A 15295-nucleotide genomic window follows, 5' to 3' on the forward strand; every position below is an offset into this window, starting at 1 on the left:
TCTTGGATTGTATTTTTTAATGGTAAGTGGGTTTTGGTAGAAATATTTTCTCATTAGTAGATCAGCTACTCGCAGGGTAGACATTGTAAGGATTTGGGAATAAGCTATATTTATGACCTATTTGGCTAATTAAAATTAAAGCATAATTTTAGCATGAAGTTCCTGCAAGACTTTGCAGAGAGGGTGGAGGAAGAAACTTGCCCAAATCCAGTTACTTTTAAATGTCAGTTGCCATAACAACTTCACATGAGCCATATTTTAACTTGAAAATTCCTTTTAGGATTCGGTTGCTATAATAATTTGCCTCAGCTCTTTTTAGGAGGCATATTTTCCTATTTTCCTTTTGTGATCATTTCAAGGCTCTCAAGACGGTAACAAAAATGACCATGTAAATAGCTCAACCCTTCCTTTCTTCCAAAGGATCAGAGTGCCTCCCCCAACCAAAAAAAAGAAGTGTGGGCTCTGGGGGTTTCTTCTGCAGGGATGGCCTTCCCAGGCTTTCCCAGGCCAAGTTCTAGGGGCTCCTGGCTGCAGGAGCCAGTGACCTTGTGGGTGGGAGTCATTAAGCCAACAGAATTTTTTGAAGTGTGACTATTCAATTTTTCGGTGTCTTGAGGGTTTTGCATGAGGCAAAGACCGGTCTGACCCTCTGAAGGAAGTGTGGGTCCACTCAAGCATTCTGGAGGCCTGTCGGCTCCCTGCCATCAAGTTGTGTTCAGGGGAACTCCTGGCATTTGACGACTGAGTGAGGCAATCCCCAAAGTATTTACTTAGAAGCCGAGTGGTAGCAGAGTAAAGTTCAGTGCTCTTTCTTTCGCTGTTTAGCTGTTAACCTTAATTCATTAGACGATGTGACCTCAGAGAAGCACTTGGCTGTAAGATCTCTTCTGGCCACAGGCACACCACAGGGGACTAGTTGCTGCCAGCCTTCCTGATCTCTCCGGGGCCGACACTGACATTGCTGAAGGCAAGCTCGTGGTCCTGAGGAAAAGGTTTTGTGAGTGGGAAGAATATTTAATTTCAAAATATTCCTGGTCCCATCTCCTTGAAGGAGCTCGGCTCTTCCTGCTTGCTTCCTGTGTCCCTTCCCGGGCGGAAGCTGTAATCAAGTCTGACTTGACCCCACCGTGGCTTTAGTGACCACAGCCCCTCTTCCTGGGTCTTCTGTGCTCCTTCCTCCCCCTCGCCCATTTTTCCTCCTCCCACCCTAGCTCTGTGGTGGGATCTTTAATTGTCACATCTTTCCTGGGACTCTGAGGCTTGCAATTGGGCAGTGGGACTCCTGCAAGGAGGACAGTAGAAAAAAGAGGGGGCCCGATGGCTCTCCTGCCTTCCCCTAGGGAACTCTGCCTTGGGCAGCCCACTTCATCTCCTGATGTCCTTACCTGTGCGGTGACGGTTATGCCTGCCACCCCACCCCCCCACCTCATAGGTCGGAAGTGAGGATCAAATGCAATGATTTATGAGAAAGAGAAAGCATAAGACCTTCTATAAATGTACCAGGGATAATAAGTATTATATTTTCTCCTCTGGGTGAAGCAGACTTTGGAAGTATGGAGATTATACTCTAGGAAAATCAGCTGGGCTGGAAACATGAGTTGCTCTTTTCAGACCTCGGCGATGTGCCTCTGAAAGAGACTTTGGTGAAGGTCTGTATCTGTTTGGGGATGTTCAATATTTTGATTGTTCCATACACGTCCGCTGAAATGTAATACTTGACATTTCTCAAGCACTGGTTGTGCTTTTTTTTTTTTCCTTTTCCCAAATCGAGTGTAACTGAACTATATGTTCAGGGAAATTGAAATAAAACATGAGTGCTTGGTTTCTATGTGAAACTGGAATTTCTGCTTCATCCTCCTTTGAGGACTTCCATCCTCTCCCCAGGTTCTGGCCGGCCACCAGCATAGGAAGCAGACTGATCCTTCACCCAGGAGGGAGGCATGAGGCGGGGCACAAAATGAGGACTCTGCGGTTAAACAGATCTGGTTTCGAATCCCACATTCTCCGCTTATCTGACCTCAGAATTCATTCCCTCTTGTATAAAGCATGGGTGATAATAACGCATGCCTTTCAGGCCTGTTGTGAGGATTAGAAATAATATTCGTAAAGCATCTAACATATAATGGGTAAAAATAAAAAATTGCAGTGATGATTGCTATCCATGCTTGCAGAAGGACCGAAATTCTTCTGATTAGCCTGGCACAGCTGCCAGTGCCCTGTGACCTCTGCGGGGATAACCCTTCAGCTGATTAGAATGAGGCAGTTTCTGGGAGCCCGGAGGTGACCTTCATTTCCAGAGTTCCTGAAGGCAAATCTGGGACACTGGGTGGACAGCAGTCCAGGTAGGCTGGTTTTGACTCAACAGAAGAAAGTGTTTCATAATTATCAGAACCGACCAATGACATGAGGTCATTTTAGAATATAATGAGCTTCCATCCGTTTTCCATTAAGAAAAGGCTGGTAAACATTTGCAAAGCCTCTGTAGGACAGGAGCCCTGGGCTTGGCCCTTGCAGCTCGGAGCTTGGGGGAGGACAGACCGTGAGGAGGAACAGCCTGGCTACAGGGTTTGGCTTAACACGTCCTTTTGATTCTCTTCCTCGCAGGGATTCCTGTGGGTGAGATGCTCTGCTGTGGCCTGCCATCTTAGGACCTGCCTCCAAGAGAAGATTCTGAAGGTTAAGTGATACTGAGACGGGGACATGGTTGTGAAAGATATGGCCTGGCTTGGAAGAAAGGCTCAGCGTCCCTGTAGCTTTGTTTGCAGAGCCAAAGTCACGATGCCTCAGAGGTAGGCAGAGGGTCCAGTGGGAGGTGGACTAGTCCTAGAAAGAGCACTTCCCCAGATGGCTTTGGCCATCACAGTGGGTTGAATGATGTTTCCCCAAAAGATACGTCCAAAGGAACCTGTGAGTGTGACCTTGTTTGGAAGGAAGGTCTTTGCAGATGCAATTATGTTAAGGATCTGGAGATGAGATCATCCTAACTTAGAGTGGACCCTAAATCCAATGACAAGTGTCCTTAGAAGAGGAGGATTGAGGACACACACTGAGGAGATATGAAGACAGAAGCAGAGATGGAAGAAATGCTTCTTCAACTCAAGGATGTCAAGGATTGCTGGCAGCTGCCAGAAATTAGGAGAGCAAGCCACGGAGCAGCTTGTCCCTCAGAGCCTCCAGGGGGAAGCTACCCTATTGACCTCCTTGGTTTCAGGCTTCTGGGATCTGGAACTGGAGAGAATACATTTCTGTTGTTTTCAGCTACCCCGTTTGTGGTCATTGTGTGCAGCCCTAGGAAACTACACAGCTACTGTTCTGCCATCTTGAATTCTTTCATGCTCTTCCCGCTGGGTCAGTGAGGGGAGCCCTGGGCTCACTCAAGTGTCCGTCATATTCCATGGACAACTGGGCCCCTCGCTCCTGGGGCTGTTCTGTTAGGCCTCTCAGCTCAGGACTCAGCGTCCTCTATTCCCCAGTGCTTCCTGGTGTCTGCTTCCCTCCTCATAGGGTACAATGATGTTGTATTCTTAACGGCTGGGGTTTTATTGCTTAATGACATCTGAGCCGCAGCATGAAGGCACACAGGGGGGCATCGGCACAAGGCCCCTGCCCCATGCAAAAGAGGCACATCGCCAACAGGAAGAACATTTTCAAAAATCATCTTTAGAAAAGGTAGCATCAAGCATGCGGTAAACAGCTTTCAGCCACAGGCCGCCAGCCATACATTTAATTTGTTTTGACCTGGACACAGCTGTTTTCCTCTCCTTTTCCTCAGCATCTTATTCTGAAGTGCCAAGTGCCCATTGTCATTGGCAGTGAGTGTTCATGTTGAAAGACACTTTAATGAGAAAGTTGGCACCACATTCTACACCTGGGTGGGTATTATTCCCTCGGCAAAGTTTGTAGTTAATGAGTTTGGGGTTTTGGCCTGGAAAGCTCTAGGGAGATAAGCTGGGAGGCCTGGCAGTGACATTCTGTTGGAGACAGGCGTGAGCCAGCGCTGTGTCCAGGAGCAGACCAGCCTGTATGGGAGCTGGAGGCGGACCATGCAGGAAGGGCGGGAATGTCGTGTTATTTCATCCCACTTGCCACCGTGCCCACCCCAGCCCCCTGCTTCTCCTGGGAGAACACCAGAACCCCTGGGTACACTTCTTTGAGCTATGGTGGCCCATCCTGCTCTTCAGAAAGTGCAGCCCAGCATTAGCATGGAAATAGAGACATCATTCTTGAGGGGACCTCTGTTGACATCTTCCTCACACATCAGTGCTGGGGAATCAGTCCCTGGGCTGTGCTCTGAGTAGCGAGGATACATTTATTCTGTCTCCTGGCAGGTGGTACCCAAGGAGCTCTTGCATTGGACCCTGTCGCCACAGAATGTCAAACATCCTGCCGTCATGGATTCTCCCAGTCCGGTCCAGTATCTCAGGAGTGGTGGCTGTTCTCATTCCTGGGACTAATAAGAACATTTCAGACCTTTTTTTCCCCTCTTTCTTTCTTCTTCTTTTTTCCTTTTAATTTTCTTTTCTGTCTGTGTGAAAGCACCAAGCCCTGAGTGCTGCTGAGAACAAAAGAGGGCTGTCAAAATTCAGAAAGGAAAATCAAATGTCACCCCAACAGCCACAGCTGAGAGTGCATGGTGACTGTCCCCCATGGAGTGGCCCTGGGTGGAAATGAGAATTCAAGCACCAGGGGACACTCGAAATGACGAAATGTTTAAACGTGGTCTACCCGCTTTCCACGCACCTTTGCTTGGCTTCTTAATTATCAGCAGCACTGACTTCCAAGGAAGCCTCTCTTGCCCATGGAATCCATTTCCTCATCCTCATGTGGACACTCAGTGGCTTCACGTGTACAGCGGGGAAGCATGTTTTATGGCCATGGTTTGTGACTTGGGGGAGAAAGTTGTGATCCAAAAAGCCAGAGAGAGAGAGTGGGAGAGAGGGGGTCTCCTTGGCAGACAAGAAAGGCAGCTTATCTTTAATGGAGTCCTTAGCAGGAGCAGAGGGAGGGGCGCTGGAGGGAGATGTAGGAAGCTGCAGCATGAAGTGTAAATATGATGATTGTTGTCTCTTTCACAGGAAGTAAATAAATCAGCTCGGGCATAGATGTGAGAGGTGGCCGGTGATGCTGTGTACTTACATGGCGTCCTGAGCCTGGCCTCTTCAGAGCACTCCCGACGTTGATTCATTACGCCTTCACCAGCCCACCGAGGGTGGGAGGGGGAGAGAATTATTATCCCTTCTCTAAACCAAGAGACTGAAAGAGGTTAAGAGGCAGTAAGTTGGGAGTCGAAGGCAGCACTCCCAGCAGCCCATCCAGTGCTTCCTCCACTAGATTGTGCTCCACTTAGAAGCAAGTAATTGTCAGGTAACCTATTTTTCGGGGGCTAATTTCAGCATATAAGAGCTTTGTCTCCTCCGTATATTTCTTTGTCTGAAAAATGTATGAGCTGACGGGGCAGGAAAGAGGGACTTTAATTATGTGCCCAAGCTTGTGTGGGGGCCGAAGTTCCCAGAGAGAGGAACAGAGGATGGGACCCACCCCATCCCCCAGACCCACCCGAATGGAGTCCCTTCAGCTCCCAGATGGAATGTGGAAGGGGAAATAGGTCTGTCAGTGGCATCAAGAGGCTTATGGCCTTGGGTTTCCTGAAAATGTGGATCTGAAATGTTTTTCTCATTAAGAATCTGTTGAGCAAGTGTCACGAGGGAAGGCTCAGCGCAGAAGGAGGAGTCGGATGCTCAGCGGTAGGTTGGGCTGAGGCAGGGGAACAACATCCGAGGTTTGCAAATGGGTGGAAAATGCAGGAGCCTTTGTCATCCCAGGCCTGGAGTTCAGCCCTGGCTGTGGGACAGAAAAGCCAGGCAGTGAGGAAGGGACGAGATTCAGACCTGGACAGGATGCACGTTTGAATCATTCTCTGCAGCTCTGCTGCCACAGCCTGGGCTGTCTGGAGCTCTCCTCACCCCAAACCCCCGAGGCTCTCCCGGGGCTCCTGAGAATGGGAGCTGAGAGCAGGTGAGCTGCCGGCGGAGCTCTGTCACATGCGTTACCAAGGAGCAGGTGAACAGAGGAAACTGCCTTCCACGTCCCCAGAGGCCAATTTCCTCCAGTACCAGCAAGGGCACAGGGCCTCCACCAAGTCCCACATGGCAGGGTGGCCGTGGCTTGCGTCTCACCCACAGCAGCTGGATGCAAACCCAGCACCTCCAGGCACCCGGGGAGAGCGCATGGCTCTGCTTCTGAGGGCAGGCACATCTGGGCAGGCCTGCCCAGGCATCTCCTTCGCCCCTCACGTGTCCATGATGGGGAGAGGAAACTGGAGGGAGCCTGGGCCTTGTTCACTTATCCTGAAGCTGCAGGGCCCAGACTGATCCCAGCTATATTGGGCAGGCCCTGTGGGGACGTAATATATGCGTTTAGCACTGTTGCGGGTACCTGCCTTTATTATGGCCCTCTGACGCACTCCCTCTCCCCTCCTTTTCCATCCCTCCCCTTCGTTCTCTCCCTTCTTCTCCTCCCTACCCACCTCCTCTGTCTCTTTTTTTCTCTCAGCCTCTGCTGAATTCTGCATTGACATCAGCACTTCCAAAAACAACAACAACAAAGGAAAGTAGGTCATTGGCAATTCCAGGTCGGAGCTGGGCCCTGGTGCCAGCTGAGTCAGGAGGTGCGGCCCATCTCACAGAGAGCAGAGGGACACCCCAAACTCTGTGCCCACTGCCTTGCAAGTGGAGCTTGGTCCCACCCCTGCCCCATATTCTGAGGGGAAGAGTAGGTATATGCACCCACCGTGTGTTTGCACGCTGGCTCGGGGATGGGGTTCATCCACCAAGAGCAACACCCCGTACACTTGCTCTGGTCCTGGTATAGTGTTGGGGTTCAGGGGCCTGGGGTGCCCACACTGGTCTCGTGGGTGGGAAGCCCGCCTTCAAATACACATATTTATTCACACACATGTGTACACAAGCCCATCTGCTCTGCCTCCTCTGCCCTGTTCCTCGGGGGCTTCACACGTAACATTTCCTCTGCTCTCTGTGGTCATGGAACTCCCAGTTCTACTTGAAAGATTACCCAACACGCTAATTGGGACTCCTGCTATGATTAAAAAGAAATTTCAGATTAGAGCCACCACGCCATAGAGCTCAGGAAGAAAACAGCTCTTTATAAACCCAGCAGGAGCAGACTTTGGTTTTTTTCTTCTTCTTTTTCCTTCTTCTAACTTTGAAAAAAACCCCTGCATCTTGCTGCTGTTTGCCCATGACAAATCAAGTACAAATAGCCACCAGGTAGGACCCAAACCATAAAGAGAGGGGCCCTTGCGAGGAGATAAAATTGCAGCTCCCCCCTCCCCTTTTTTAATACAACAGCCATAATGGAGTTCTCTCTCTGAGCAGAGATCCTGCCTCTCCGGGCCCGCGCCTCTGGCCTCCTGACTTGGGAGATGCCTCCAACCATTCTGGGTCAGCCTTTGCCCAGGATAAAGCTTTTATGAGCAGCCGAGGGTGAGGAGCACATTTCAATCAAGCTCCCTGAAGCGATTAGCTCTGGAGGTCCCCGGAGGTGTCTGGGGGGAGATTTAAGCTGTGGTCAGTAACCGGCAGGCACAGCGATGAGGGCAGCGCTTCTGAATGATTTTACTTGCAGGGCTGAGCTCATCGCATGGACACTTTTAGATCTCATTAGCTGGGGGAGAGCAGGCGCACACTGTACCAGGTCCCCTGGGCACCTTACCTTTTCAAGCAGCTCCTTTTGTTTCCAGAGGGAGAAAAGTCCTCCCCCCTCCTTTCTACCCCAACCGTCAGCTCCAAGCCCCCAACACCCAGTTATGATTTTTAAATTTTAACGTTGAACCCAAACCTTCCTCAAAGGGAACAATCTGACTCTATGTAAATAAAGTGTCTCCTTAATATTGGCTTCGTTCAAAGACCCAAGAAAAGAACATCAATGTTTGCTGATGGAAGAGTGTAATTGTCTTTAAGGGTAATTGGCTAAATTATTGCAGATAATTGTCTGCAAATAATGGAGAGGCAGGTAACAAAGAGGAAGGAGGCTGTGTGAAGGGGTAGGTGCACATAAGCAGACCTCTCGGCCTGAGTGGGGTGGGGTTGAACCCAGGAAAATGTAACGCAAGGACCACATTGTTCAAGGACCTCATTGTCCCACTCCTCCAAAACCACCATTCCTGGCATTTTGCAACTCCCCAGAGCAGTTAAGTTCCAGAAAGAATGTGAAGGGCCTCCCTCGGGTGGCCACCTAGAGACATTGCGAAATGACAGCTACTCTGCTTAGATACCATCAGTTTATAAAAGGAGGGTGTTTTAGGATACCACTCTCCCTCTCCCAATCAAAACCGGAGACTCGATTTCAGAAGAATGAATTATCTTTAGATTGAATAAATTTGGCTTAATGAAAAGATCACTATATTAATGTTTCATCGCAAATCAGTAAAATCACAGTCGTAGGCTCCCCATGCCTTCAAACCAGCATTTGGAAATGACTCTTCCCTGGGAGCTGTTGCCGCAGGTTCCAGAATGAAGAAGAAGCAGAGAACCTCGGTTTAAAAGGCTGTTGCCATCTTCTTCTGGTAGTTTCTCAATCCTTTCTTCCCCTTCTATTTCCCTTGTGTGAAGCAGAGAATTTGGTGAAAGCCAAAATTGGCCAAGAACTATTTCCACTGCCCATTGCCCTGACAGCCAGTGATGTCATCTTGAAGGCAGAGTGCCACCTGTGGGTCAGGGTGGGGAGTGCAGCAAGGGCTGGGATCACCTGAAGGTTCTTCCAACCCAGCAGTTCTTAACTTTTTTGAGGTTCTGATGAAAGTCTCTCCCTAGAAACCTGTACTTCCCCAGAAATCCTTGCATTGAATTCCTCACAGTTTATGGACACACTCCTCCCTCATACCCCAACCCTACTTCAGAACCCTGAATCTGGACAAACATTTCTCGTATTTCTCAGTTCAATGATAAATTTACACTTAAAATCCTAATGTTTCACTGAGAAACAGCCAAGCAAAAGTGTGACCATTTATGTCGTTGTCCTTGTTGGAAACTTTATTTTCTCCTGATCACAGTTGTTCAAATATAAGAAAACTCTACCTAAATAGGTAAAGAAAGTAGCATAAACATAAACTAAATTTAGAATTGAAAAGGCAAAATATCATGAAGTTATGCAAGATATTACCATTGGGGAAGACTAGGTGAAGTCTATATGGGGCCTCTCTGTATCCTTTTTGGGAGTGTGGGGAGGGTGGGAAACTTCCTGTGAACCTATATTTCCAAATAAAAAGTTTTTCTAAAAATGGAAAATTTTTCAGTAAGATAAATTGTAAAAAGTTATAATATCAGCTAGGATAGATTTGCATGAGCTAGTGATTGCCTGTTCATTTTTTAGCCAATTGCTATTAGATAATTTAAAATTGGGACCAAAATTTTAAAATTCATGAAAATACACCAAACAAGGAAAGCAGACATATTTGATTGAAAATTATGATGATGATGTTCATTTTCCAAATGAACAAAAACGATGAAAAGAAAATATAAATTCCCAGAACAGTCCCAAGGTTCACACAAACTCTGAGGAGAGGCCAAAGATTGATTGTCAAAAATGCTTGAAGCTCAAAGAGTTATAAAAACATACAGCCACTTGGCGGGTTCAGCTAGGAAGGTACCTTTTTTATGTTTGAACCTAGGGACCCCCACGTGGTTCTGGCAGGTCAGATTGTCAACTTCGAGTGGCCCTTCTGTTCACATGGTGAGAGGGGCCCTGCACGGGAAAGGACCGTGGGGCTGGGTCTTCTTTCTCCGCCCTTACTGTTAAGAGTTTACTGTACAACATGGGGTCCTTCCAGAAATGGAGATCCAGCTACAGCTGTCAAGAAACTGAAGAAAGAGCCCTGGCCAGCATGGGAGTTCTCTGTTACTGCACCCCAGTTCTTGGTGAGAAGGAAGGCAGAGATCAGTCTCCTGGGTTGGTGATCTCAGTGACCTAGTTTGGGAAAGTTTAAGGGGTCAGGAGAGCAGAGAGAACCTCTAGGAAAAGTTTCTGACCTTTGACTGATTCTGCAAATCAATTCTGAGTGCGAAATTCCTGGGGGTGGGAAGGAAGAGTTTGGTCCCCCGGGATGGTCCCACTCTTATCCATGGGTCATGTGGGATGGGGGTCTTCCACTCCGGGAAGCATAAGGCTGTGTTGGGGAAGAGCTCCAATCTTGGACTCAGAACCAAGAGGTCCATTTCTTTATCTATAAAACAAGGATTGTAATCAAATCTTCTCAAGGTCACACTTCCCAGTTAACTAGGAGGCTGTGTCTACAATGGGACTTTAAAAACCTGAAATGCTACCCAATTCTAAGTTGCTTTTTCACTTTCACTCATCACTGATCTTAGGAGAGAAAACAGATGAGGAGGAACGATTTCCAAGAAGACAGGGCCATGGCCTGCTGGACTCGCTCTCAGAAGCTGAAGTGGGTCAGTGATTCTGAACGATGAAGCCGTCTCTGAGGGAGAAGGCCAAGGGGGAGGGAGCCAGAGGAGGCTGATTCTGACAGTGGCCAGTGGCTGCTAGGTAGGCAGAGGCCAGTGCTGGGCCCAGAGTGAGGTTGGGGGTGGGGGAGGAGAGAGGAGCTAGTAAGGCAGCAGGAGTGATTGTGCGGGGAGAACTTCCCTGCATGCATCATCTGTGAGGCCGGCAGGGATGATTGTCTGGTCTGTGGGGTGGTGGAGAAGATGTAGGAAGGGGCTGTCGCAGAATGGGTCTGGGATCAGGGGACAGCTTAGAGGCATGGAGTTCACCACCGCTGTGCCTACAGCAACTTCCAACCAGGATACCCAGTCTCCACCCTGTCTGCCTCTGTGAGCATCGAGCTGTGAGCAAAGTTGAGCCCCAAGGATGGGCTGAGCCTCTTTCCTGATGAACTCGGGTCACTGCCAGCAAAGACACAGGCGATGAAGTGAGCCCGGGGGGTGGCGCCTGGAAGGGAGGCTGGTGTGGAAATTCAGAAGAGCCTGTACCTTAGACTTGTAAAGTGCCAGACACTCAGTGGCACTTTAAATGCCACAGATAAAACAGTGAGAGACTCTCTGGGCGGCAGGCGAGATGAGGGGTCAGGGATCTCGGGGCCTCTGAGGCTCAGATGCTGGGATAAAGAATAAAAACACCTTGGAGACCTCTGTGACCCTGAGCACTGTGGGGAGAATGCCAATGTGGCTCTGCTGGCCGGGAGCTCAGGATGGAGAGCCACCCCCCTCCCCATACCCAAGGGTATGGTGTCTGAAGGATTAAGGGCTCGGGCCCTGGGAGCCTCCTATTACACCCTCCTGTCTGTCTGTCTTCTGTCTGCGTCTTTCCCTGCCTCTGACTCTTTGGCTACATGATTCCCCGCAGGGCTGTGCTGCCTTTCTCCAAGTGACACAGTATGTATGCCCTCTGGGGTCTCGCTCAGACTCCACTAGGCCACTCCTGACCCCATCCCCCACCACAGTTCCCTCTGTAGGTTTGTCCTGCTGGCCCCTCGTCACTGAGAAAGTCTTCTTTGGTGGTTGTCCTTTGCATCTCTCTCTAGCTGGAGCAGTGAGTGGCCCCCTGGATGCTGCCACATCTCAGTCTCCACTCAGAGGGCATCACAGTCTTGCCTGAAGCTGGGGGGTTGGGTGATATGGAGCTGGTTGCCTCGGAAGCCTCCCACCTGTTTAGGTCCTGAGCACTTGCGTTTCCTTCTTCCTTAGAGTCTGTCTCCTGGGAAATGGTACTTAAGAAATTGAAGGGTTTAATAGATCTCCTGCTTCCTCTCTCTTCTGAGAGGGACCAGCAGAAGCTGTGGATGGCAGGGGCTCCCCAAGAAGCCTGAGTGAAGGAGGTAGGGGTGGTGTGGCGCCTCAGCCAACTTGGAAAGCCCTGTGACCCAAGCCCATTTGCAGCAATGGTGTCAAATCCTGCCATTCAGGCATGCCATTAGTGTACACGCTGCCACACGAAAATTGGTGACACAAAAGGCACAGCCATCCCCACCCTCCTGGTGCTTAGAAACGAATGGTTCTAACGAGAAATCAGGGCTGAAAGGGGGGAGATGGAAGGCAGGCCACATATGTGCAGGCTGGTGGCGTATCTTGGAGGAGGTTGACCCACTTCTCTTGGAGTAAGGGGCCTTGTGAGCTGGTTCACTGAAATGCCACTTAAATTAGCCACTGCTCCCAGCACAAGGGTCCCTTTTGTCCTCATCCCTCCCGAGTTGCTCTTAGAGCAACGTCGCCTGTCAACACAGCCTCGTAACTACTCTCTCCTTCTCTTTCTCCCCTGGGGCATCCTCAGTTCCCTCACCCAGTGGACTTTTCAGGACCATAAAGGACCCTGATTCCAGCAGCTCTCCTAAAAGAGACAGGCGAGGACAGCCTGAGTGAGAGAGCCCAGGTAGGGTTGTATCAGGCGAAGCTTCCCTTTCTTCCTGGCTTTTTACTTGTGGTGTGAGTTATTTAGCCAACAATAGATGTTTATGTGTATTTTTTTTTAGAGCTTGTATTTATTAACAGCCTGCAGGGGGGAGACCAGGAGATTTATACTGAAAGCACAGTGAGTTAAAAGGGACAATTAGAGGAGCAGAAAGAGATATCGAGTAGAGAGTTGTAAAGGATATTTTAATGCACAAAGGTTCTTGAGATATTTTCCAAGTAGACAGAAGGTAAAAGAAAATTGGCCCATTACAAGCTGATAGTGGGGGATTGGTGACACAGGATGGAATAATAGCTGATGGGATAAACTCCTACTTAGGCCAGGGAGCTGGGCTGGGAGGAGATGAGCCAGAATGTGATCACAGCCAGGTCAAGGGACTGAGCGGTAGATGTTGACCGGCGCCCCATCAAAAGGTACACTAGCACTTGCCAATCAAGGAAGGTATACAAAGAAAGGCATCCTTCAGGTCAGTGTTGACTAGGGCCCTGAAGAGCTGGGTCCCAGAGGTGGGGTCCAGCAGAGGCTGGTAGGGACAGCCTGGGTGGTGAAAATACAAAGGGAGGATCTGCTGGGCGCTGCTGAGGCCCCAAGACTCCCAGTCGGCTGCAGGGAGCCCTCCCAGCAAACCTGTTCCCTCTGACCCCATACCCTGCAGCTTGTCCTCCAAGAAGACTTCCTGGCTCCCTCGGCCCCCTCAAACCTGCCAACAGGCCTTCTGGAGCCCCCATTTGCCATGGTGGCAGAGTGCTGAATGATTAGTTAGGTGGCAAGTAAACATTTGCTAAATGGGATTCTTGGCTCCCTGGTAATGAACAGCCCCAGCAGGAGAGAAGAAGAGAGAAGCAGTCTGGGGGAGTTCTGGGGATCACTGATGGTCTGCCAGAGTGGGCACATGTGAAAGTGGCTGAGAGGGTATCTGGGCAGCCTCTTGGAAGCAAGAAGAGGGGCTGAGGGTTGAGCCCTTCATGTACGGGAAAGGAGGGAGTGTGGGAGACAAAACAGCTATGGGATGCTTTCCGAGCTTGGAAGCAGCAGGTGTCTGGGAATGGGACTCTGGCCCAGGCAGACTTCCAGGGAGAGCTCCAGCTTGCTGGCACGAGGGAAGGATCTGGCTGAGCAGAAAGGCAAGTTTTGATGATGAAATCCACTGTTGAGGAACACTGGCAAGCCTGCCATGGGTGCGGACCACGTGCGTGGAGGGACTGGGGGTGCGGGGTAGGGAAGAGTACCCCATACGGGGGGCCAATACCTCCACTTCCAGAGTAGAGTCCAAGTCCCTGTGTAGGATTCCTGGGCCTTGCCCAGCCAGGCTGGCCTTCCATGCCTCCCTAAACGTCATTCCCGGTCCTCAACTCACAGTTGTTTGCAGATACCCCAAACGTGGTGCTATTACATGCCTCTAGCCCTCTGCCTGGAATATTTCCCATATCCTTCTCTGGCTGCCTCCTCATCCTCTGAGACCCATTAGAGTGTCACCTCCTCCTGGAAGCCCTCCCTGACTGCCCCCACCCCAGCCAAATTTCTCAGGGTGGAGTGGGGGTGGGGGCGCTAACAGAGGCACCAATCCCATCCTGGTTTCACCAGTCCTACCTGTTTTCACACCTAGGCTCTGAGTTCTTTTTGGGAGAGCCATGCCTTCTGACTTTTAGGACCTCAGAGCCTGGGCCAGTGGCTGGCCCACATAGGCTCTTGATCAGTGCTTGTTGAACGAACGATAGGAAGCCAGGCAAGCTCTAGAGTTGGGGGACAAGCTTGTGGAGAGACTCTGAGACCACCCACCAGTGGCCACCCATTCCCTCAGAGTGGAGGGCTGTGTGGCTGGAGCTGAGAGAGGAAGATGAGGAGCTGGCTCCCTCCCGGGGTCTGTTGAAAGTGCTGAGCAAAAACGGCAGAGGGGCTGACCCCATCAGGAACAAAGAGGGGTGGCCTCAGCCTCTGGGAGGAGGACAGAGCTCCCAAGGCAGGAACCCACACCTCCCTGCCCTGAATCACCCAGGAGGGATGCTGGGTCTGGTGAATGGAGAGGCCTTCACTTAGCCCCTGACTTGTCAACTTGCCCTGATGTTTTGGACAATGGTGTCATCGTGACTGCGTAGCATGTGAGCTGCTGAGTGACGAGTGATGTCATCCACAATAGAGCTGCTTTTATTCCTTCTACCTTTTAGAGGAGCAAGCTGCTAAAAATACACCTGGTGTCCTGGGCCCCTTGCCTTGCCTCTAATAACAGTCGGCAACCAGAGACTGTGCTGTGCTTGACAGAAGTGGATCATTTATAAAACATTAGCATTTCCCGTACTGACATTTCACTTCCATATTACAGGACTTACTAAGTCTTTTTAAAAAATTTTTAATAAAGTGCTTGGATGCTTGATTTTCCCACTGAGGGCTGTGCTATCTAAAGTTGGAAAGGAAATCAACAACATAACAGCATCCTCGGGTTCTAAGGGACAGCTTGGCCCTGGCACTGGGCTGGGTGAGAGCAGGCAGACCAGTGGGGAGCAAACACAGGCCAAAGGCGATTTGTTCTGCCGTCACCAGGCTCCCTTTAGTGCATGTTTCCAGTCTTGTACTGAGGATTTGTCCGGGCCTGAAAACACAGGCCTCAATTTGAGGAACTCTCTCCTTTCTCCAAAGCCAGAGAGGCAGGTGCAGCCTCCAGACTCCATCCACGTCCCCTGCTGCATGGGTTGGTCCCTGGCATTCTGGAATCCCCTCTGGGCACTAGGAATTGGCAGTTCCCTTCCCACCACCCCCAAGCCCCTTTAAGAATCAACAGCTCAGCTGCTGCTGGTGAAGCTTCTGGGAGCAGGCCGGGAAAGATCCAGGGCCAGCCAGAGATGGTGCTCACACA

At 50.1% G+C, this 15295-nt stretch overlaps 1 long non-coding RNA gene across 2 annotated transcripts; it reads left to right on the plus strand.

The window, feature by feature from the left end:
* Positions 1–832: 832 nt before the first annotated feature.
* LOC141573529 (uncharacterized) lies at positions 833–3230 on the plus strand. Of its 2 annotated transcripts, none has more exons than XR_012499312.1 (3): positions 833–1649; positions 2172–2342; positions 2605–3230. It is a non-coding gene; the product is annotated as an uncharacterized LOC141573529 (long non-coding RNA). The 2 variants fall into 2 exon arrangements; XR_012499311.1 differs by having other exon boundaries at positions 833–997; positions 1543–2342.
* Positions 3231–15295: the final 12065 nt, after the last annotated feature.

Source organism: Camelus bactrianus, chromosome 16 (genome assembly GCF_048773025.1).
Source record: "Camelus bactrianus isolate YW-2024 breed Bactrian camel chromosome 16, ASM4877302v1, whole genome shotgun sequence".
NCBI classification, from domain to species: Eukaryota; Metazoa; Chordata; class Mammalia; order Artiodactyla; family Camelidae; genus Camelus; species Camelus bactrianus.